The 21,098-nt window shown below is 53.9% G+C and overlaps 1 protein-coding gene across 14 annotated transcripts in view; it reads left to right on the top strand.

The window, feature by feature from the left end:
* Window positions 1–1,729: 1,729 nt before the first annotated feature.
* LOC118261468 (cyclic AMP-dependent transcription factor ATF-7) overlaps window positions 1,730–21,098 on the top strand; it is a 62,306-nt gene continuing 42,937 nt past the window's right edge. Inside the window, exons 1-8 of one of the 14 annotated variants that reach the window (XM_050715954.1) lie at window positions 6,240–7,533; window positions 7,619–7,815; window positions 11,184–11,318; window positions 12,996–13,141; window positions 14,592–14,668; window positions 15,423–15,530; window positions 15,802–15,976; window positions 16,995–18,444. The gene's annotated coding sequence lies outside the window, so the exon portion shown is untranslated. Of the gene's footprint in view, window positions 1,748–4,178; window positions 4,322–6,239; window positions 7,816–11,183; window positions 11,345–12,995; window positions 13,142–14,241; window positions 14,669–15,422; window positions 15,531–15,801; window positions 15,977–16,994; window positions 18,445–19,259; window positions 19,396–21,098 lie in introns of those variants that run through there. The other 13 variants (XM_050715956.1, XM_050715953.1, XM_050715952.1 and 10 more) reach the window with 13 other exon arrangements.

Here is a 21,098-nt window from a genome sequence, read left to right as displayed (position 1 = left end):
GGGGGGGGGGGCCGGAAGGGCGGGGGGGGGGGGGGGGGCACTGCCCGCCGGCCCCTCCCCCCCCAACTCTCCCCGAGTTCTCCTCAGGCAGCCGCTCCCCGTTCTAACCCCCCCCCCCCCCGTCGTCCTCCTTCCTCCCGCCTCTCCGCTGAGTGGCGGGGCCCGCCGGCCAATTCGGGCTCGCCGCTCGCTCGGAGCGGCGGGCGGCGCGGCCAATGGCGGCGGGGAGAGGGCGGGGCGGGGAAAGGGTGGGTCCCGCCCCTTGTGGGCGGGGTTGAGGGGAGGGGGCTGCGAGGGGCCCGGGCGGTGCTGAGGGGGGGAAGCCCCCGCGGGGGGGGGCTTGGGGGGATTTGGGGTACGGGGGGGGGAGGTCTGGAGGGGGGTAGGAGGCCTTGAGGGGCGTCCTGGGAATTTGGGGGACGGGGGGGAGCTGGGATGGGGGAAACAGAGAGGTAAATGGGGGGGCTTGAGGGGTATGGGGGGGATTTAGGGGTACGGGGGGGTTGACTGGGGGGTGAGGGGGGGCTGTGGGGGTGCGGGGGGGCTGCCAGGAGGAGGCCCCGGGGGGAGTCCCGAAAATTTGGGGGCTTGGGGGGGGCTCTGGGATGGGGAAACTGAGCCCTAAGGGGCATTTAGGGGGTTTTGGGGGGGGGGGTTAGGGGTGCTGGGGGGCTTAGGGGTACGGGGGGCTGCCAGGAGGAGGCCCCGGGGACGTCCCAAGAATTGGGGGCTTGGGGGGGGACCTGGGATGGGGAAACTGAGAGCTAAGGGGGGTATTTAGGGGGTTTGGGGGGTTATGGGGTACGGGGGGGGGGGCTTTAAGGGGGGGCTGCCAGGAGGAGAGGAGGCCTTGGGGGCCGTCCTGGGAAAATCTGGGGGACTGGGGGGGGGGCCTTGGATGGGGAAACTGAGAGCTAAAGGGGGGGGTTAGGGGGTTTGGGGGGGGGGGTTAGGGGTGCTGGGGGGCTTGGCTGTGGGGGAAAGGCCTTGTGGGGTGTCCTGGGAATAGGGAGGGGGCTCAGGGTTGGGGGGGCCTCAGGGGTTGCTAAAGGTTGGGATGTGAGGGGTTGGGGGTGTTAAGGAGGGGGGGGGGGCTCTGTATGTGGATCTGGGGGTGCTTTGAGGGGAGGGCGTCTGGCGGTGCAGGTAGGGCCCCGCAGAGGTTTAGGGGAGTTTTAAGGGAATTCGGGTGTGGGGGGGTTGGGGAGTTTGAGGGGGGTCTTTGGATGTGGGGACCCTCAGGCTCTGGGACGTGGGGACCCCAAAGGTCAGTGGAGTCAAGGGAGGGGTCCTGTGGGCCCCCCCCCCCCCCCCCAGGCGCTGGGGGACCCCTGCCCTGCGCCCCCGTCCTTGGGGGTGAGGGCGCCGAGCGGGGAGGCCTGGGCTCGATTTGGGGCTCCCTGGGGGCCGCTGCGGTGGGTCTGGGGGTGTCCGAAGGCCGTGGGCGCTGCTGGGTGGGGGTGACCTGAGGAGCGGGGTGTAGGGGTACGGCTGCGGGGTGCTGGGGCCCTGGGCCCACCCCACGCCCTCCGGGGGGGCTGAGGGAGCCCCAGGGCACGGAGGAAGACGCGCGAGCAGCAGAAATGAGAAAGCCCGGGCCTGGCACGGCGCCGGGCTCTCCCCGGGGGGGGCTTCTTGGGGAGCTCAAAGTTTTCGGAGGGTGTGGAAGGGGCGAGCCTTCGCTCACCGGGTCCCTCTTGGCTTTGCGAGCACGGCTCCGACCTGGTTCCCGATCCCGAAATCGTTGGTGCGGGTTCCCCCCTGCTTTAACGGGGGCGGGGGGTGGGGGGGGGTGTGTGAAAGAGCTCGGCTCGTTCAGGTGCGGGGTGAAACGTTTTGGGGCACCGAAACCTCCTCGCTCTGCACAGCTCCTCCCGCGCCGCCTGGTCCTCGCCGTTATCTTTCCCGGGGAACTTATCGCTCCTTTCCCTGCTCAGGCCCCTTCGAGGGACGTCTCCAGCGCGCGGAGCGCAGCAGAAAAGTGTTCCGGGCGGTTCAGCGGCGCCCGGTTTGTTTTGCCCCCCGCTGCGGTAGGGACGTTCTTCGGCCAGCGGCGTCGAGGCGCCGAGGGGATCGCCCGGTTCTCTGCGATCTGCTTTAAAAATAGTCGTCGCCGGGACGCGGGCGTTCCTGGAGGGGAATCCAGCGGCGGCTCCGAAGCACGGGCTTTGCCGAAGTTTTTATTTTTTTTTTTTTCTTTTTTCTTTTCTTTTTTTTTTTGTTAGGTTGGGTTTTTCTTGGGGGAGGCTTAAGAATAACTCCGCTCGTTACGCGTGGAGGAGAAGTTTGTGGGAGGTGGATTCAGCAGGCGGGTTTTTGGGAGGCGAGGAGGGTTAAAACAGCCCCGCTCCTCGTTTCGTTAAGGTGTTTGCCTTCTGTGACGCGAGCGGGGCAATTAGCGGTGCCAAGCCTAATGGCTTTGCGGGCTGGAGTGCTCGTTTGCCTTCGGTGCCGCAAACAAACGAACCAAAAAGCGGCGGAGGCGCGAGGTTGGTGCCGATTACCCGCGGCCGTGCGCTCTTTGTCCGAGCGGAGCCTTCTTACCCCTGCTCCTAGCCCTGGGCTGGAAACTGGGACAAGGGAGGCTGTTTTGGGACCCGACGGACCTCACCGCTTTGAGAACTTTTATAACGCAGCCGTGAATTTCCTTAATTGTGTGCCAGTCCTCGGGTTATGCCTAATTGCAGCACGCTGAACGCTTCCTCTGCCTCTTGGCACTTGCCTGTCAACTAACCGTAAAAAATGATCCTGTCCACCTTACTTACCACTCAGCCCGACTCCACGCCCAGTTATTTTAATCTTTCCGCGTAAATCAATCCCTCCAGCTGCTGAACTCTGTTTTCCTGAATGCCTTCCAGTTTGCCAATATCCTGCTACCGAAGAGCTCGGCGGTTTGTACCGGGGGCTCGGGGCGCTGCCTCCACGCGCTCCCTCTCCTCGGAGGATGAAGAAGGAGAAGCTTTCCGCCGACTTTGGGAACAAGTTAAACCTCCCGCTTGCTTTTTGGCTTTCACTCTAACTTAACTTTCCCTTGCTGAAGGGTATTTCTGACATCTAAGCTGCATCTTGCTCGCGTTTCTACTTCCTCAAGGTCCCTTCTCTTCCAGTCTTCCCCGGCGTTTCCCACCGTACGCGTGTAGTGCTCTGATTTTCCCCCCCCCCCCCCCCCCCTGCGTGATTTATGGAGCTGTCAGGTGAAAGCAAACTTCCTGCTGGGTCCCGCTGTTGGTCGCTCAGCCCGTCCTGGTGCGTCGCAGGCGCCGTTGCCGTCCTTAAGCAGGGGCAGTTCGCGGTCCAGGTGAGCTCGGAAGCGCGTGGCACGACTCCTGCAGCGGTGGTGATGGCGTAGACGTGCGGTGTAGGAGCTGGCAAAAATAAAAGGACTCCAGGAATCTTAACTTCTCGTTAACGTCTTCGCTCACGCCTCTTCCGAAACCCCTGGGACGCCGGCTGGCGGAGGAGAACGATCTCAGGACGGCTGGAAGAGGGCTTGTGGCTGTGGCGTGGGGCGGGCAGGAGGTTTCCTTGGCCTGTTTTTAAAAGATGGGGAGCTCTGAGAGCAGCTGGACGTTGTGGGGATGGAAGCGAGTCCCTCTTCCAGCCTCCTTGAGCTGGTGAGGTCCACCAGCGCCACGCGACGAGGTGGCCGGGAGCAGCTGGAGCTCTTCCAGGGCGTGCAGCAGCGGGCGGGCCAACTGGGACCATCCTAGCCCAGCGCCTGTTGCTGCCTCTTCGTGGTGAAAACGCTTTTGAAACGGCTGAAGTGAAATGTGCTGGGCTCCTGGCAGGCCTCGCCGTGCGCGGTGGTTTTTGCAGTGTGCGTTAGCGGAGGATCTCTGGGTTGGATTTTGGCTTGGATTCGTTTGCTGCTGCATCACATGTGATGCTTTATTGCGTTCTGGTTGGTTTTATTTATCCTTCTGACTTTCTTGGGCCTCTTCTCATTTATTTATTTATTTTTTTGACGTTCTCGCACCTAGAAATGAGGCCAGATTTTCCAAGCTGCTCCTCTTCCAAGCGTTCAGCACCCGAGCACAACGCTCGCGCTTCGCGAGGGCTTTCCAGCGCTGGTAGAAAATGCTTTTTTTTGTAACAAACCTGCAGGATCAGGGACCTGTTGCTTCCTGTAACTTCTTTTTTTTTTTTTTTTTTTTTTTTTTTTTTCCCCCTCCCTGTGTTAAAATAATCCCGTTTCTTGTTTTTGGCTTCAAGGAACTCGTAACACAATGGGCGAAAGCTGACGAGCGGAGGCTGAGCGGAGATGTGAATGGGGACTGGGTTCCCCTAGGGAGCCAGCAAGCGGCAGCTCTGTGGTGTGGAGGTGTGTAGGAAGCTGCACGTAGGGAAGGAAACAAAAGCACGTTTGTAGCCTCTCTTCCTTTTGAGTACAGCGCTCATCACGATGCTCGCGCCTCGCACCGGGAGATTTCTCACGTCTCTTTGTCCGCCCGACAAATCCCCCGCGTCGTGTCCCGTTGGAAGCCTGCAGCGAGTCGCCGTCTCTTCGTCCCGCTCCTCCGCTTCTCTTCGTGGCTTTGCCCAGCCCTAAAAGGCTCGCGTTTACCCGTGCACGGCCCCGGGAGCCGCGGGGGCTGGAGACGATGATGCTGCGTGGGCCTGAGCGAGCTGCGGGACGGGGCTGTGGTGTCCTGGCTGCGTCTCCGGGTGCCGGTGTCCCCACGGGGTGGTGTCCCCGAGCTCTGACGTTCCTCTGGTCCCCGTTCTCCCTCTTCGGGGCTGATACTTGCCGTGCGTTTTGCTTCGGGTGGTTTAGGACTCTGGTGTAATTGGGTCTCTGAAGTTCAGCCTCATCCTCCAAAGAGGTTCCTTGCTCGCTTTGCGCCTCCTTGGCGCAAAAGAAACCCCGGCGGGTTTCTTCTAACACAAAAACCCGCCGGGCCGCGGCCTTTTTGTAGCACATGCTGCTTTTTAAGGCGTGCCAAAGTTCGACGTTTGTTTTCAAAACGTGGTGAATTCGGTGCCTCGAACGGCTCCGAGGCGGTGTGGTTTCCCCAGGGCTGCGCCGGGTTTCAACGCAGGCTGATCGTGTGGTGGGACGAGCTTTTGGGGTTGCTCCTCTTCCCTCTGAGCCCTCTGCACGCTTGGCCGGGGTGGTGGTGAGAGGCCGAGCCAGCGGGGGGGGGATTTTCCTGCCCCCTCTTTGCTCTTCTGAACCCGAACACGAGCAGGGGACGAGCACAGGGCTGAGCTCCAGGGCGCCAGCAGCCGCGTGTTGAACTTTTTTGCCGCGGCGATCCGGCCCGCGGCCAGCCTGCCGCAGCCCGAATGCCGCGCAGCTTCCCGGCCTCGTGGGCCAGAAAAACTCAGCGGTGCCGGCCGTGGCGAGCTGGGTGGTGAGCAGACAAAGCCGAGCTGCCGGCTGCGGGCTGTGAAATCCCTCTGAACGCCCACCGCAGGGATTTCTCCGTGCGCGCTCTGCGGGGCTGGCGTCTGAGCTCTCTTTGTGATGCGACCGAGCAAACCCTAAAGGAGAAGCTGTCCGAAGGCGTTTTTTCCCCTTTCTCCCGAAAAAGGGATGCTCCGGCTCCTTTGGTATGAAATGCTCATGTTTTAGTTCAGGTGAAGCTGCAGGGTTCACCGCTTCCCTGCCTTTTGGAGACGCGCGGCCACGCTTGCAGTGCTGCTGCTGGCAGAGCTCTTACACAGCTTGCTTTTTATTTTTTTTCCCCCTTTTTTCTTTTGCTTCTTGGAGACGTTTTCAGCCCTGGCTGGCAGAGACCTCGCTCCGAATACCGTTGTTACTATTAAAAATAATATTTAAAAAAAAAAAAAAAGTCTTTCATAAACTTCAGTGCATTAAGGACTTGGCTGGAGGTGGACTTGGCAGTGCTAGGGAATAAGCAATACCCAGCGGAGTGTATTTATACCTGGGTAACCAGACTGGGCTCTCTTACACCCTTTAACCGTTTCCAAAGTGAGTAAACCTGACACAGAGCAGAGCATGGCTCTCGGTTTTTCTGCCAAATACTTCTGCTGGTGCTGAGTCTGCTGAAACGCAGGGAACAAACGCTCCGATCGCCGAGCAGATGATGCTTGCAATTATTTCAAATAGGCAGCTTTTAAAATAGACTCGTTTCCAGCGGTGCCACTGATCGTGGCCCCGGCCAAAGGTGCTGGAAATCCTTTACAAGCTTTGAAAGCGAGGTTGCGCTGCTGCTGAGTGGAGGGAGATTGCGGTCGTGTTGCCGATTAATCTGCTTGTTAACGAAAGGTAAAGTTTTCCTCCGCCGTAAGCTGTTGTTGCAGTGGGATCTGAAGGTCGGCTCGGCCGTTCTTTCCCTGCTCCTTTGGGTTTTCAGCGGTGGTAAAACAGAAGCGGCCGGGGAGCAGAGGGGGACGAGACCCAAAGGTGACGGCAGCCGGGCGCCAGGTCTGCAGGATTCGGCCCGCGGGTCCCTAAAATGAGAAAGCAGGGGCTTTACTGAGCGTCCCGCGACACGGTGCGGGTTTATTCTGTGAAAATGGGGCTGAGGAAGCTCCGGTGCACACGGAGGGGGTTTGGGAGCCTGCGTACGGCGGGGTGCTCCCGTGCAGCGTGCCGACGTTTGTAGGAGAGCGAGCGTGGCTCATCCTCCGGGTCTCTGCTCCAACGGAGCCGTTGCAAGGCCACCGTGGTGCAGCGTGGTTTTGGGTAATCCTGGGCGTGCTGGCAGCATTTTCTGAGCGCGTGTCTGCTGGCGGAGGTGGGGGGAACCTTCACTGACGCTCGCTCTTCTTCACGTGGGTGTTTTTTCATCTTTTTACCCTCCGCTGCCTTCCCTTTGCCTTTGGGAAGCTCCCTGTGACACACGGCGTGGCAGTTTGTACCATCGGCGTTTAGGGCTCTGTGTCCTTCATCCGTGTGAGGTTTCACCTCTTGAGTTATGTAAACTCTAGGTGGGAAATCGCTGCTTTGTTCGCCACCAAAACGCCGTCACTCCTCGGGCAGAATGCAGCTCCAGCTAAACAACTCACAGTAACGTACCAAATTCCTAGACGTGGCTTACATTTGGAATATTTCTTGCTCCCCTCTGATTCTCGGGCTCGCGTATCAAATAATGACGCCGTAAAACGTGTGTGCCTTTGAATGCTAAATAAATAAAAATGCCTGCGTGCGGTATAAATAATAACAGGTGGGACAAAATATTTTTACTTTATGACCCCGCGCGCACGCAAGCGCTTCGTGCCTTTCTCTCCCCTATCCCTCGGATGCTATTCCAGTTATTTTAATTCATGGGCAAGCGTTTTATCCATAGGTAGTCGCTTACATAAGAGGCTCTCCTGTTCTCAGCTCCGTGCAGCCTTGACTTTGATCTCTTTAAAACCATTCGCACACAATTGCAGGGAGAATTTGTTCAAGTTTGACTCGGGCTCTCAAGTCCCATTTTCGACAGTTTTTTTTTTCTCACTTTCGTTGAAACGCGGGCTCTTAAGCGGATAAATAATTTCAGGAAATGGGACTTCAGTTTCTAGGTCACTTAGGCATTTCCTCGATAAAACAACGTGCTCTCCAAGGCTTGTCATGGCTTTCTTGTAATTATCCCTGCTCAGTAAGAAACAGTGGCTCTCTTAGGTTTTTCTCCCGTTCTTAAACTTGAATTATTTCTCTCTCCTGCAGTAGATCTCTTGCAATATGTTGTCCCTGCTGTGAAGACGTGTGTAGCTGGAGATGTATCGCCGCTAATGAAGGAGCACGAGGCGACCCGAGATCCCGAGGCTGCCCGTGTGCTTTTTAGAGCTCCTGCTTCCCCTGTGTGATGGTGCCACGAACCTGAGCCTGCTGGAGGCGATGCCAAAACCCTTCCCTGCCTGGTGGTCAGTTCAGAGCGTCTCTCTGCAGGCCGCGAGGGTTCCCTTGGTTGTGTGAAGGGGGGGAAATTTTGGTTGCCGGAGATTGTGGGGAGGGTTTGCGCCGCGTCACGTTGGCTTAGCTCCGGATACGAGCGTGCCCTCGCCTGTCATCGCTCTGGGTTCACGCTCAGGTGGTTGTCACCTTGCTCCCTGGGACACACGTACCTCTGGTAGGGACTTGGAGGAGCTCCTCTGGTGCTGGAGGAGGTCCCGGAGCAACCAGGGGATGAGGAACTCGCGCCTCGGTGCTTCTCAGTGGCGAGGCTGCCTGGTGAGCTGGCTAGATGCTGAGCAAATGCAGCGCCTAGGTGCTGCCAGACAGTCCTGCTGTGCTTGCTGCTGGGCTCTTGCAGCTTGGTCTCCCTCTTGTCTTAGCGTAAGAACCTTAGGGATGTTCTGCAGAGTCCTCCTTTTCTCCAGAAACTGGAAGGGGAAGCGCGGTTCTGGCGGATGAGTAATTGGGTTGTGATGTAGAGGTGGTCTTTCTCCATCGTCTTGCCTGGGGAAGTTGCTGACTTGCTGCTTTACGTTGGGTTTTGTCTTGTGTTCATCAAAGGCTTCTAGACCCTTTGGCCAGATGCCTTATCGTGTTTGAAATCTGTTGCTTGGCACCTAACTAGAGAAACCTTGCTGCTGGTAAAGCAAGTTGTGCCAAGCTGCGGCTGCTTTGGCAGCGCCTGGCCAGGGTGAGCTACGGTGGGTGTCTGAGGAGGAGCAGCTGCTTATCCCGCAGGAATCTTCCTGCGAAAGGAGGAGCAGGAGGGTGCGAGCTGGCAGCCAGGTGAAGTCACATCTCAAAAAACCCACGCCGAGGAGCGCTCGGGAGCTCTCTGCACCCCGGGGTGCCCCAGCCTGGCGTTAGCAGGAGGTCCTTCCGGAGAGGATTCGAGCTTCTGGTTCTTGGTCGTGCCTTTCAGCAGCTCAGGGCTGCTGTAGAAAAAAAAACCCCGGGGTCCTTCCCCGAGCGCTGCTGGGGATGTGCAGGCTTCTCCGACACCTCGTGCCCAAGGCAGAGGCCGGGCCAGATCTGATCTGGAGGCCGGCCAGCGCCAGGAGGCTCTTGGACATCGAGGCTCCTTTTATTTTATCCTGCCAGACCCCAACGTGGAGGCAACGTTACCGAAGGAGGCTTCTTGTTATGGTAACTGGGAACTCGTTGCTGTTTATAAGAGTTTTAAACAGCGCAAGTTGGGAGGACTGGTGGAAGCTGGGCTGGGAAAAAAAGGCGTTGTGGCCGGCTGGAGCTCCCAGCGAGGGGGTTTGTTGATCTAACCGCGGGGAAAAGCTTTTCTAGTCTCAGCTAGGTCGCCTGTGGCTGATGCGCTGGGTTGGGGCCCGCGTTAATCCTTTTGCTGGAGTTTGTTTTGGGTCTGACAGGACGCTGCCAGTGCCTCCCTGTCCCATCGCCTGCGTGTCAGGAGGAGGACCCCTCTGGTTCGTGGCTCTTGCTTCATGTGAGGTTTGACCCCTTCCCAAAAGCACGTGGAAATACCCTTGTTTGCAGCCGGGCTGTTAATTCATTCCTCGTTGTGCTGATAGCTGCTCTTTAAGTGGTTTGGGGCCAAACTTCACGGCTGGTAGGAAAGGTCGTGCTTCTGATAACGATGCTTGCAGGAGCGGTGTGGCTCCTGCAGGCAAGGCTCCTGCAGGCAAGAACCGAGGATGTAGGCAGTGCGTCTTGGATCTTACCGCCTCGACAGCCTCCCTGTTATTGGGGGATACTCTCGTGGTCAGGGGATCCTCTGCAAGCACTGCTGAGCGCCCAGAAAGGCACGGTCAGAAGGGCCGTGGTTGGACTTCGCTTTCACCCTGCGTGTAGGTTAACTCCTAACGACTTGTTAAATACCGCGTGTCTGCTGGAGATTTACCTCCCGCGAGTTCCTTGCCAACGTTCCAGTTTATACAGTTGGGTTTGCTTTATCAGGCTTAGGAATTATCAGGGTGTTATGCCTCCGAAGCAGATCTTACAGCATCGGCTCTTGGCGTTCTTTCCCAGATGACAATTTTAAGCTTGCTCGTAGCTGCTTGGTTACAAAGCAGACGTTCTCACTCCTTCCCTCGCACCCCAGAATAACTCTGGAGTCAAAGCCGAGGGCTCGCAGCAGCCTGCAAGCTCTCACTCAGCTTGCTGGGGGCCTCCTCCCTGCGAAACCGAAAAGCTCTCGGAATGTCTCTGGGTGTAGAGCAGGCGGTGACAGAGAGACAAACGGAGATCTGGGCACCCAAGGGTGTGGAACGAGCTGGTTTTCTAAATCCCTGCAGGCACCTAATTTAGTTGGAGAGTCAGCAGCCGCTCCCCAGTAGAGATTAGGGGCCAAGCTGACTTTGGAAAGGACCTGAAGGCAGGTTGGGCACCTAACCTGCCTCCCTCGTAGGGCTGACACCGCAGCGTGGAAATCTAAGAGTGAAATGCTGCTTTTTTTCCCCCTTTTTTAAAGGAAGAGCTTGACCTCTTCACCTCATTGCACCTTATGGTGGATTGTGGCGCTGTGCATCGTCCCAGCGGTGTTGGGCGTTCATCCAGGGTCGTGTGGGGAATGCCAACACCGAACCCCAGCCGAGTGCAGTGGGAAGGATCGGACCCGCTCCGTGCGTTTTCTGGGTGCTGCTGCCTCTGTGACCCTGCTGATCCCAACCTAGCCCAGCGTCCCGAATATTCATTCTGATGGTCAGGAAACTCGAGGCAGAGAGCTGTTAATGACTGCACTTAGACAAATAATAAAGAGCCTTTCCTGGAACAGTCTCAAAGCAACATGTTTCCTTCCTTGCATTTTAGTGGGAAATCTCTTACTATTTTTGAAAGCTTGGGGCAGTGCCTTGCACTTCCTTCTCTTTTGGATAGCGGAGCAGAAATGGCCATCTTGCTCCGACTTTCTTTCCCTCGTACTTATCCAAAAGCAGTTTGGTTTTTGATTGCTGTGAACCTTCCCCCTTCCAGTTCCAGCTCCCAGCGGCAATTACGGATTCTGCGCTGAGCCTGCCTGCGATCTCGTGTATTCCTCTGTAGGAAGATGTATGCTGCAGCACAGATTCTGTGCAGCCATCTATAATAATCTAGTTTATTGTGGTTTTATCTCTTCTTCCCAGTAGCAGTGTACTGCCTGTCCTTGGGGCTTGGGCTAGTGTCTTGAGCCCCATTTGTGTTTGAATAGGCTTGTTTGTATCGTGGCTCTGGTTGTTAATGCTCTTGGCATAGCTCCCAGGTCTCAGCAAAGTTACCCAAATTGATCTGGGATGGCCTTGTGACTCATTAGTCTGTGAGAATTAATCCCATGTAGCTCAGTCTCGTAAAAAAAGTTAACTCCTAGCTCTGTTTTACCTCTCACGTTAAGCTGGCGTGCCAGAAGCAGGACGGCGAGGAGCACGGTGACGTGATGGAGCAGAAGGCAGAAGGCAGGTTTTGCTGGCCCTCCGAGCACTGGTACCCGGGTCGTGCCTCGTGGTGATCCCAGCTGACAAAGCCTTCTGTGAGAAGCCTTTCCTCTTTTTTTTGGTAAATGTAGGGATTATTATAAGAGCACTGTTTCAGATTCAGCGCTGCTGTTGCTCCTGCTGTCGGCTAAGTGCTGTTACGTTCTTACAAAAGCTGCAGCCTGCTCCGGGTCCTCCACCCTTCTTGAAAACTCTTTGCCCTATTTAACAGCCTGGGACGATGGCAAACAGGTTTTCTGTGCTGCCTGTCGGTGGAAAGACACCTTACCTTTAGCTGCACCTCTGCTCAGGCTTGTTCCTGCACGTCCGTGATGAGTTTTAGGTCTGACTGTGAAGGGTGCTTTTTAATTTGGGAGAGCCAAACAGTTAGAACCTGTGCCAGGCTGCACTGCACTGTTTGGGCACCCTCTTTTTGCTTGCAAACAGACAAATTCCCGAGCCCTGGAGTCCTGGTGAGAGCCTTCCCGGGGTGCCGAGTGCCACCGTGGTGCTAGCAGCGCTTCCAATGCCGAGGCACCGGCACAGTTCCCCTGCCTGGTTTGTCTGTTTTTTTTTCCTCGCCCCCCTCCCACCATATCTATAACTCTTGGCAGGCTTTTAAAACTGAGGCCGAAATTCCCTAAACTGTGCTGAAATTCCCTAAACTGCCCCTTCTCTCAGCGCGGCACTCGAGCAATCGTTCATTCTTTCGGAGGCTGCAAGTCTGAGGGGTACGAGAGCACGGTGGGGGACCAAAGCCTTTTACTGGAGGCTGAAGATAACTGTGGATAAACTCCTGCGCGGCTGGAACGTGGAGCGAGGGATGCTCCATGGTACCTGGGCGCGCGTTCATCTGCTGGAAGCTAAGAGCCCTTTTGTTTCTGCACTGCACCTTTCCCTGACAGTCTTCTCGTGACTTACGAGCAGTTCTCTAGGTGCCTCTTGATGTCCCTGTCTGCAGCAGTTTTCCTTCCAACGCGTTTTGCTGCTCGTTCTTCACTTCCTAGGCAAGTAAGTGGTAGCAGAGGGAGGCTTGTGGCAGCAGAGCACGCCGTTTGCTTTTGTTTTCTGTTCCACTTTCAGCCTATTTTTAGGAGGTAGCTCTGCAGCTCTTCTGGTTTTGTTTCATAGCTGGTGCAACCTCTAGCTTTAATTTTGTGGTCACATTAATGTAAAGTTTATCCTTATGATTTATGGGAATAAACCATAAATGTGCTTGTGCTGGTATACGAGGAAGCGCCTTCCTGCTGGAGCAGGGAGCTGTGCTGCGGGGCTGTGTTGGCAAATCCAAAGCAGAACAATTTTTGCAGACACCCGAGCATTCTCTGGGATTTGAAGTATTTCAGCTTGTCTTGCAAGACACAGATGTAAAAGAGAGTTGGGCACAAGCATTCCTGCAATAACAATAGTCACATGCAAGTACAACAATAGGGCCTTATTTTTAGAGCATTTTTCATTCTATCTCTATCCCCCAACATTCAGCAGTAAGTGGCCGGGGAGTTTCTTCCATCTTCAGATTTAAGGACGAGTTTTGTGGGTTTTTTTTGATGGGGGGTGTTGAGGTGATCCAGAAAAAACGTTTTCTGGGTGGTGGGAGCTGGGGGGGTACCAGTGTTGGGTGCAGGAGGTGCTGTCTGTAGGGGAAGCTGGACGTGGGAGGGGAAATAGGACCAGCAGCATTTTGGGGGGCTGTCACCTCTCTTTGTGGTTGAGGTTGCTCGTGACTATTGCAGACCGGAGGAGGCATGACTCAGAGCTCCAGATCTTGGCTCGAGACTGCTTTCAAACCTCAAGTACTTGTCGGTGATTCAGCTGGAACAGGTCCGTGGAAGCTTTATGAACAAGAAACCGCGCCGCTCCTACCTGCGTCCTGACACAGGTTAGGGTCCCGAGGAACACGGGATGTTTGTAGGGACGTGTGCTTGTGAAAGCCTGGCTGCAGGAAACATCAAAGGAGGCGAAGAGCCCGACTCGAGCCATTTCTGTGGCATCAGGCTTGTGCTGCCAACCAAAACTGGGACTTGTCCCATGGCTACAGGCACAGCTCGGAAACCCTGATCCTCTCTGCAGCTAGGTTAGTGCACGTGGAAGGATGCAGAGCATGGATGAAGGGCCACACGAATGCCCAACGTGAGCTTGAAAACCTGCATCCTGCTTTTTGCCTTTTTCCCTAAACTGCTTCCAAATGGAAGTTTTTTAAAATGGCTTCCACGAGGTGCCAACATGCATCCTGGGGGAAATCCTTTTCAGGAAGGCTGGTCTTTCATTGCTGTTGTTGATGCATGTAGTACATCTAACTCCTTTTAAGGGACTTAAAATATTACCCCTAGGTGTCTGTCTAGACTAGGATAACGGGCTTAGTTTTTTTCTTAATGGGCTAGTTAACGTGCTTTGGGACTACTTGGGTTTATGGACTGATATACCAGGGGGAAAGCAGCATATGGGCTGACTTTAATATCTGTAGGAAGAATTAAACTTTAAAAAAAAGTGGAAATTTTCATTACTGAGGTAAGCAAAACTAGCTTCTCCCCAGACCAGTGGCCCAGTCAAGTTCCTCGTGAACAGGGGACCCGGTGGGCAGTTCAGGCGTTGAGATGGGCAGGAAGGAGAGGTTCCAGCAAGTACCAAGAGCCCATTTAGGTGTGTAAAATGTGTATTTTAAAATACTCAGTGTCATCCTTTCTGTATATGAACACAGGCATCGTTTTTAACCTCTTTGGAACTTCCCACCTCGATCGTGGTTCGTTGCTGAATTCAAAAATCCCACCTTTTGTTAGTGCTTACTGGGATTTACAAGTAAATACATAGTAAATGTAGAGTAAATATATACATGGTAGATGTAGTAATCTCCATTTACTGATGCTCTTAGCCAGGGAGGTGGTATGGGACTGGGATGACAGCGTGTGCGTGTGGATGTTGGTGGGCAGCAGGGGTGATGGAGAAATTCGGTGGGAAAAGGACGAATTTTCCTGTTTACAGGAAAAATTTGCATGCAAGAGCAGGAGGGCCTGTGCTGGGGAACGAGCCACCTGCTGAAGTGATGTGCAGGTGGAGGTCCTGAGCTGGGCCATCTTCCTGCTTCCCATCCCAGCACCTCCTCTCGTTATTCGGCAGAGCCACAGGGAAGGATAACAGCAAAGCAACCTCAAAAGCAGCCGTTTGAAAAGCCCGTGGAGCTTTACGTCCCCAGAATGGTGGGGGTCATGGTCGTGTGTCTCCGAATTACAGCATGCTTTGGCAGCACAGAACTGGCAAAGGTTTCTCCGTCTGCAGCCTCTGGTGCTGAGGGCAAAACTCTTCACTCCCACCTGTCTGCCTTCCCTTCGCAGGGGCTTGCCTAGAGTAGGGATCCTCACGGGTAGCCTGGATTACAGCTGAGCCTGTCCACAGCAGACACTGGAACCAGGTTAGTTAAAACACAGCTTTAAATACGTTTCATCTGCAGTACGTGTTCTGAAACGCTGAGGCTTTTTTCTGCTGGGTTTAAGCTTTAGGAGGACAAAATGCTTCCAAAGTGGTAAGTAGCTTCCTCTTCAGTGCAGCTAAATCAAAGCCTGTAGGGTTCCTAAAGGCCGTTATAGGGGTGAGTTGCTGTCTTTGTCTTAGCTGAGAGCCTTCTTGTGCCCGGGTTCAGCCCGTGATAGATTTGTCACTTAGGAGCCTCAACGGTTCTGAGGGGATTTTGTACGGTTTGAGTTCTGTAGGTGCTAATTTGATATTTTGATTTGTTTGAGGGTTTTCTTTTTTAATTCTCTCGACTCTTCGTGAGGGAATTCTCCCTGCGAGTTTCAGGTGGGTCTGCTGACGGAATAATTTATGAAGCAATCTGCAGCAGGCTTGGCGTGGTGCACACAAAAGTGTGTGGTGGCTGCATCACCGCGTTCACACTCTTGACTCAGATTTTCCAAAACCTCAAAATAAAGTAGATCATCTCCTATTCTTTCTTCATCAGACCAATAATCATCTCCAAAACAATGTCTCCTAGTTCTTCAGAACTTAGTGGAAGCCCTCTGCTATCAGTAAGGCCTCAGGCTGTCCAAAATGCTCTCGTGTTAATGGACATTTAAAGCACGCTGCCTCACAGCGCGTACGACCAAATACTTAGCTTTATTATGCATCATCTGTGACTTGATTACTTTTGCTTTTACAAACGCATGCAGTCCCTCCCAGCGAAGGATCTGAATTAACAAAAGGCTCTGTGGGCGAGTGCCTTGTGGAACCACAGCTTTAAACACCTTCACGCCCTGCAAACGCGGTTCGTGCAGCAGGTGAGTAAACGGAGCCTGCGTGGCCGGGTGTTTAACCTCCCGAGGCTTCGTTTTCTCAGGCCGCGGAGCACTTGGAAGTGGGGTGCCCAAGATCATAGCACGAGGCAGTGGCAGAGCTGAGAACAGGACAAGGGCCGTGCCTCACTTCGTGCAGAAGAGCCCCTCGTCTCTCGGGCGCTATCGCAGCACGCGCCTCCTGTGTCACCTTGGTGTCAGCCCTGGCGTGCACCGAGCCACTTCACGTAATACTCCTCATTTATCTCCCTGCCAGAAGTAGGAAGAGGCGATGTCCCCGACAAACAGAGAACAAGATTAACTTCAGGAAAAAGTCGTCATTGCTCTGTCAGTGCTGACACCCTTGGATAAACGGTGCTGGAGAAGTGGTGGAGTTGTGGCTGTTCTGGCTGCACTTGGCCCCTTTGCAAACATCGTCTACAGTTGCTCTGGTGAGGGATTACAAGTTGGTGAGGGATTACAAATTGGTGAGGGATTACAAGTTGGTGAGGGATTACAAATTGGTGAGGGATTACAAGTTGCAACTGCAGGTGGGAATGAGGTCTGCTGTAGGGCAGGTGCAGCCCTGGAAGCGAAGCTCGTGTTTGTTCTGTTTTTCTGCCTGCTGTGCGTGCTGCAGAGGAGTTGCTCCCCTTGAGAGCGCTGCTCTGTACCAGCTACTCTTCAGAAAATTTGTGCTCTTAAACACCCTGTGCAAAATCCAAGGGGTGCTCGATTACCAGCACGACACACGCTCGAGACTGCTGTGAAGTGTGGCTTTGGGTTTACTTCTTTCTTGCAGACAGCCTGTAGGTTATTTGCATGCAAATACAGCGTGAGTTAGTAATGCCAGAGAGAGAAAAACACATACGGGCTCATGGAGCACAGTCATCTTTGCTAGAAAGTGTCTTTTTAGTCTTCCATGAGACGGCAGCTGCTTGTCAGGTCTGTGCTGACAGAACTTTGAAGCACGCTTCAGTAATCTGTCTGCATTTCTTTGCTTCCCCTTGCTGTTTCCAACATGCTAAAAATCATCAAAACAGTGAAATACTGTCCCGCGGCTGCAGGAAGAGGGATGAGAATGTGTTCCCAGTATCCAATCATCTGCTTATTCTGCCTGTTCTTAAGAAAAGAATTTATTGAAGCAATTTATCCTGACTAAATGTGATATAAATCTGAGCACATGTATGTACATACCAGTCATATTCTGTAGTGAACGAGCAGCTAAATCTTTCTGTAAAGAATGAGTGAATCCTCTTGACACTTTGCAAGATCAAGTAAACTGAGGGTTTTGCCGCGTGTTAGTCCCCAATTTTTTTTAATAGAGCTGCTTGTTATGCTATCAGAAGGAGCTGGCAGGCAGCCTGAAACGCCGCTGGGTTTTTGTTTTGTTTTCCTGCCTCTGTTTCGCTTAGGGTTATCAAAACCCCGAGAGTGACAGCTGATCCATTTCTTTAACTTCTCAAACAGCTTTTATCTGCATCAGAAGCATGAACTTCGGGGTCTGCCTACCTCGTGTTTTTCTTACTGGTGAAGGCAGCAAGCTGCTTAAGTGACAGCGGTAAGGACGGATCCCTGACCTGTGTTAATTAAAACAGCACAGCATTGGCTGCCCTGCGAAATACAGCAGTCTCCCTCCGCGATAATTATGCTACGTGTTGAACAATAAGCTTTGTTTGTTGATGAAACAAATCCATCCCCAACCTCATCCCACACGCCGGAGCTTAAACATTCGAGGGCGATTTAAAGTCTTCCAGCACCAGGCTGCCTCTGACAGCAAGGGGCATTGCAACTCTCCTTGAAAGCTCGGTGACTTCGCTGCTGTCTCGGCGCCACGGCTCTCGCCTTGGCGCATCATCGTCGCTGACGGTTGCAGACTGCGGTGTGGACTAGCAGAGGAACTGAGGTTTTGGGGGTTTTTTGGGGAGCAGGCTCTAAGCATGACGGCATAGCCTCCCCTTTCAGACCTCCTCGCTGGCGTACCTGGCCGCGAGGACTCCAGGAGGAGCTCTCAGGCTCTCGTGTTGCCAGCTCTCAGGATGCTCCCTGCTATTTACACCCCCGGAGTGCTGCTCAAACACTAACCTGGGAGCCCCCACGAGTGCAAACTTGTGCCTCTTGCTTTGGAGGCAGGAAGCAACTCGTCGAAGCCTGCACGTGTCATTGACTAAATGCAGATTAAGAAGGCTGGAAGTGATGCCTCTTGCTTCTGCCTCCAGCATGATGGACAACTCTGCCTGCAGCTCCCAGGAACCTTGGCTGTGCCGAGTGCTGCGGGACACATCCTTGTCCCTTATGGGCGAGGAAGACAGGCACAAAGCAAGACTGGCTGTTGGGAGGGGAAAAACAAGATCCAGGTTGCCCAAAAGAGCAGTTGTTGGACCTTTAGTTGGTCTGTATTCCTGTACAGGAGTCTTACCACCTGCCGTGCTACACAGACAGTAAAATAACTAGTAGTCTTTGAGCGGATGTGTCCTGTGTGTTTGATCTGATTTCTGTTATTTTCTTACAGAAAAAGTATTAATTGGGTTACCTTTTGCTAGGACTCGGTAGTAAAGGCTCCAGCCCTGTCTCTTGACTCCAGCTTGCAGCTTTCTGCGCAGCTCACTGAAGGTTTAGATGCAATCCTTCTGGACCTCAAGCGCTGGTGATAAAACATGTTTCAGGAGTTTTCTGCCTCCGTTCTTTTCAGCGTCAGGGAGTTGATCTGAGCAGTGGTTCGGTGTTACAGGAACATTTAACGTCTCCGTCTCTCCTTGGTAGAGGCTGCTTTTGAGTGTAGAACGTCCTCAGCTCCCTGGGCTTCTCTGTGCCTTCGGAGCAGGCGGTGGCAGCTGCTGGGTTACCTCCGGTAGGACGCAGCAGGTGCACCGAAGCGATTCCGCTTGGAAGAGATGCAGTCAGTTGTGGAAGGATGCAGGTGAGGTCCCTGCTTGTTTAGCAGCAGAAGCAACGGTTCAGGACTTCCATTTCTTAAGTTCCCAGTGGGAAGCTTGGGGGAAGTTCAGGATGGTGCCAACTCCTCTTTTTTCATGAGTTCGCATTGAGACCCATCTTGCTGAGTCACCTCAAGGCTGGCCTTCATCACGATTTAATCTTCTAGCGCAGGGCTGGTGGCACCCTTGAGTTCTGCCAGCCCCATCCCACCTCTGGGGGTTTTCCTGGGGGGCTGCTGGGCTGTTCCTGGCCGTATTCGTTGCCTTTATTGTGAAGTTTGCCCTGTGCTAGGGAGGTTTTGGCTGCTCGCCCGTTACATTTGTGAGAGGGCTATTTATCCTTTGTGAGTCCGTGTTTGCATAGGCCCTGGCGTTTTGCTTAATAAATCCAAACGCAGCCTGGTGTCATGGACGTCTCTCCCTTTTGGGGGAGAAGGGCTGGCAGCTCCTTGCTGCTGGCTTTTGGTTGTTGCTGGTATGTACCGTGGCCGAACCAGGGCTTGGGGTGGGGAATTCCACCTCGTGTAGCCACCCACTTCAGCTGCACGCATTGAAAAATAGCCTTTTTTATTATTAAACAAAACGCATATTGGTGTCTTTTTTAAGAAAAGCAAAAGGGGGCTGTTCTCTGCAGCCTGTGCGCTCGCCCTGTGCCGTGAAGTCGCGTTCTTCGAACACTTTCTCATATAGCTCCTAAAAATAACAAGTCTCCCCACCCTCCCACTGCCGCTCGGCGCGTGCGTGCGTGCATTCATGGTTAGAAATGCAAAAGGCTGGCTAAAAGAGCCTGTGTCTCCGTGAATGCCTTCTGGCCGCGGTCTGGTTTCGTTTCTGCTCTTGGCTGTAGCAGGCTGACATGCGTGGCTGGAGCCAAGCGCTGAACTTGGAGGAGGAGATGCTGGAAGCGACTCGAACAGCCAGAACGTGTTCGCACAGTAAACCCCCCGAAGAGATAGCATTTGGTTTATTATAGCTTTTTAAAATCCTGCTGTAAAAATATCAGTGGGTGGAGGGAACCATTATTTCTTGAATTTGAGGTGGTGGGGGTGACTTTATTTACTCTTATTTTTTTTTTATTAATAAGAATAGCTTCACTTGTAGCATAATAGGACTGAGTGTTTTGTTATCCTTGGCTATAATCTGTGATAAACTACCCCTGCCACCAGCCTTGTAGTTTACCCACTAGGGAGCCAGATTATTGCCTTGTAAAACGGAGCACCACTCCTATAATCCCTTAATTAATTAAATGACAAATTTTAGCTCTCTCCCATTGAAAATATAACTTGTACGTAGAGAGGACTTGGATTTATTTGCTCGCTTCTCGCTTGCGCGTTTTTCTTTTTTTTTTTCCTCTTGGAGATTGTCACCATCTCTGCTCGTGTGTCCGTGCTTCCTATCCTCAATCCGAGGGGAGGGCGAAGCAGCAGCCTCGACACCCTCCGTCTGTGGCTATTGGGATGTTTTGTACATCTTTGCTGGGCTTTGGCACCTCTTTGTGAGAGATGAGCGTTGTCCCCGTCCTGCAGGGGATGAAATATACAGAAATATATGGACTGGGTGAAGAAGAACTCTAGAGCAGCCCTGCGGAGAAGGACTTGGGGGTCCTGCTGGACGAGAAGCTGGACATGAGCCGGCAAGTTGGCCTGGAAGGCCAACTATGTCCTGGGCTGCATTAAAAAAGGGGTGGGCAGCAGGGAGAGGGAGGTGATTGTCTCTTCTACTCTGCTCTTGTGAGACCCCACCTGGAATACTGCATGCAGGCCTGGGGCCCCCAGCACAAGAAGGATGTGGAGCTCTTGGAACAGGTCCAGAGGAGGGCCATGAAGATGATCAGAGGGCTGGAGCACCTCTCCTATGAGGAAATGTTGAGGGAACTGGGCTCGTTTAGCTTGAAGAAGAGAAGGCTCTGGGGAGACCTCATTGCGGCCTTCCAGTACCTGAAGGGAGCGTCATTGCGGCCTACTTGAAGGGAGCATACAAACAGGAGGGGGAACGCCTGTTTACATGAGTTGATAGCGATAGGACAAGGGGAAATGGTTTTAAACTAAGACGGGAGATTTAGGTTAGATATCAGGAGGAAGTTTTTCCCTCAGAGGGTGGTGAGGCACTGGTTGTCCAGGGAGGTTGTGGATGCCCCGTCCCTGGAGGCATTCAAGGCCAGGCTGGCTGCGGCTCTGGGCAGCCTGCTCTGGTGGTTGGCAACCCTGCCCGGAGCACGGGGGTTGAAACTAGATGGTCTTTAAGGTCCTTTTCAACCCAAGCCGTTCTATGATTCTATGAAATTGAGACGTGGAGAGCAGAAAGTGGCCAGGCCCTCCGGAGAGCCTCTGGTGGGGCCTCGGAGGGAGCCCAGGCGTGGACAAGTGCTCGTGTCCTGGCCGGTGGCCCGCGCTGTCGCACTGTCACGGTTCCCAATGAGCCCTTCCAGCCACGCTGCCTCTTCCACTTCGTACGTGAAAAATCAGCCAGGCCCTCCGAAGCCTTACTTAAACTTGGGTAGGATTAATTTCTCTTCCCTGATGGCGATCTAGGGCACAAGGAGATCCTCCTTCCCTGTGATTAATGACGGTCCTGCAGAGGGCTGCTTCTGCTCTTGAGATTTTTAATATTTTTTTTTTAGCTTATTTAACAATTTCCT

Source organism: Cygnus atratus, chromosome 29 (assembly GCF_013377495.2).
Source record: "Cygnus atratus isolate AKBS03 ecotype Queensland, Australia chromosome 29, CAtr_DNAZoo_HiC_assembly, whole genome shotgun sequence".
Taxonomy (NCBI): Eukaryota; Metazoa; Chordata; class Aves; order Anseriformes; family Anatidae; genus Cygnus; species Cygnus atratus.
The sequence above is the reverse complement of the archived record's forward strand: the minus strand, read 5'-3'. Positions and strand labels throughout refer to the sequence as shown.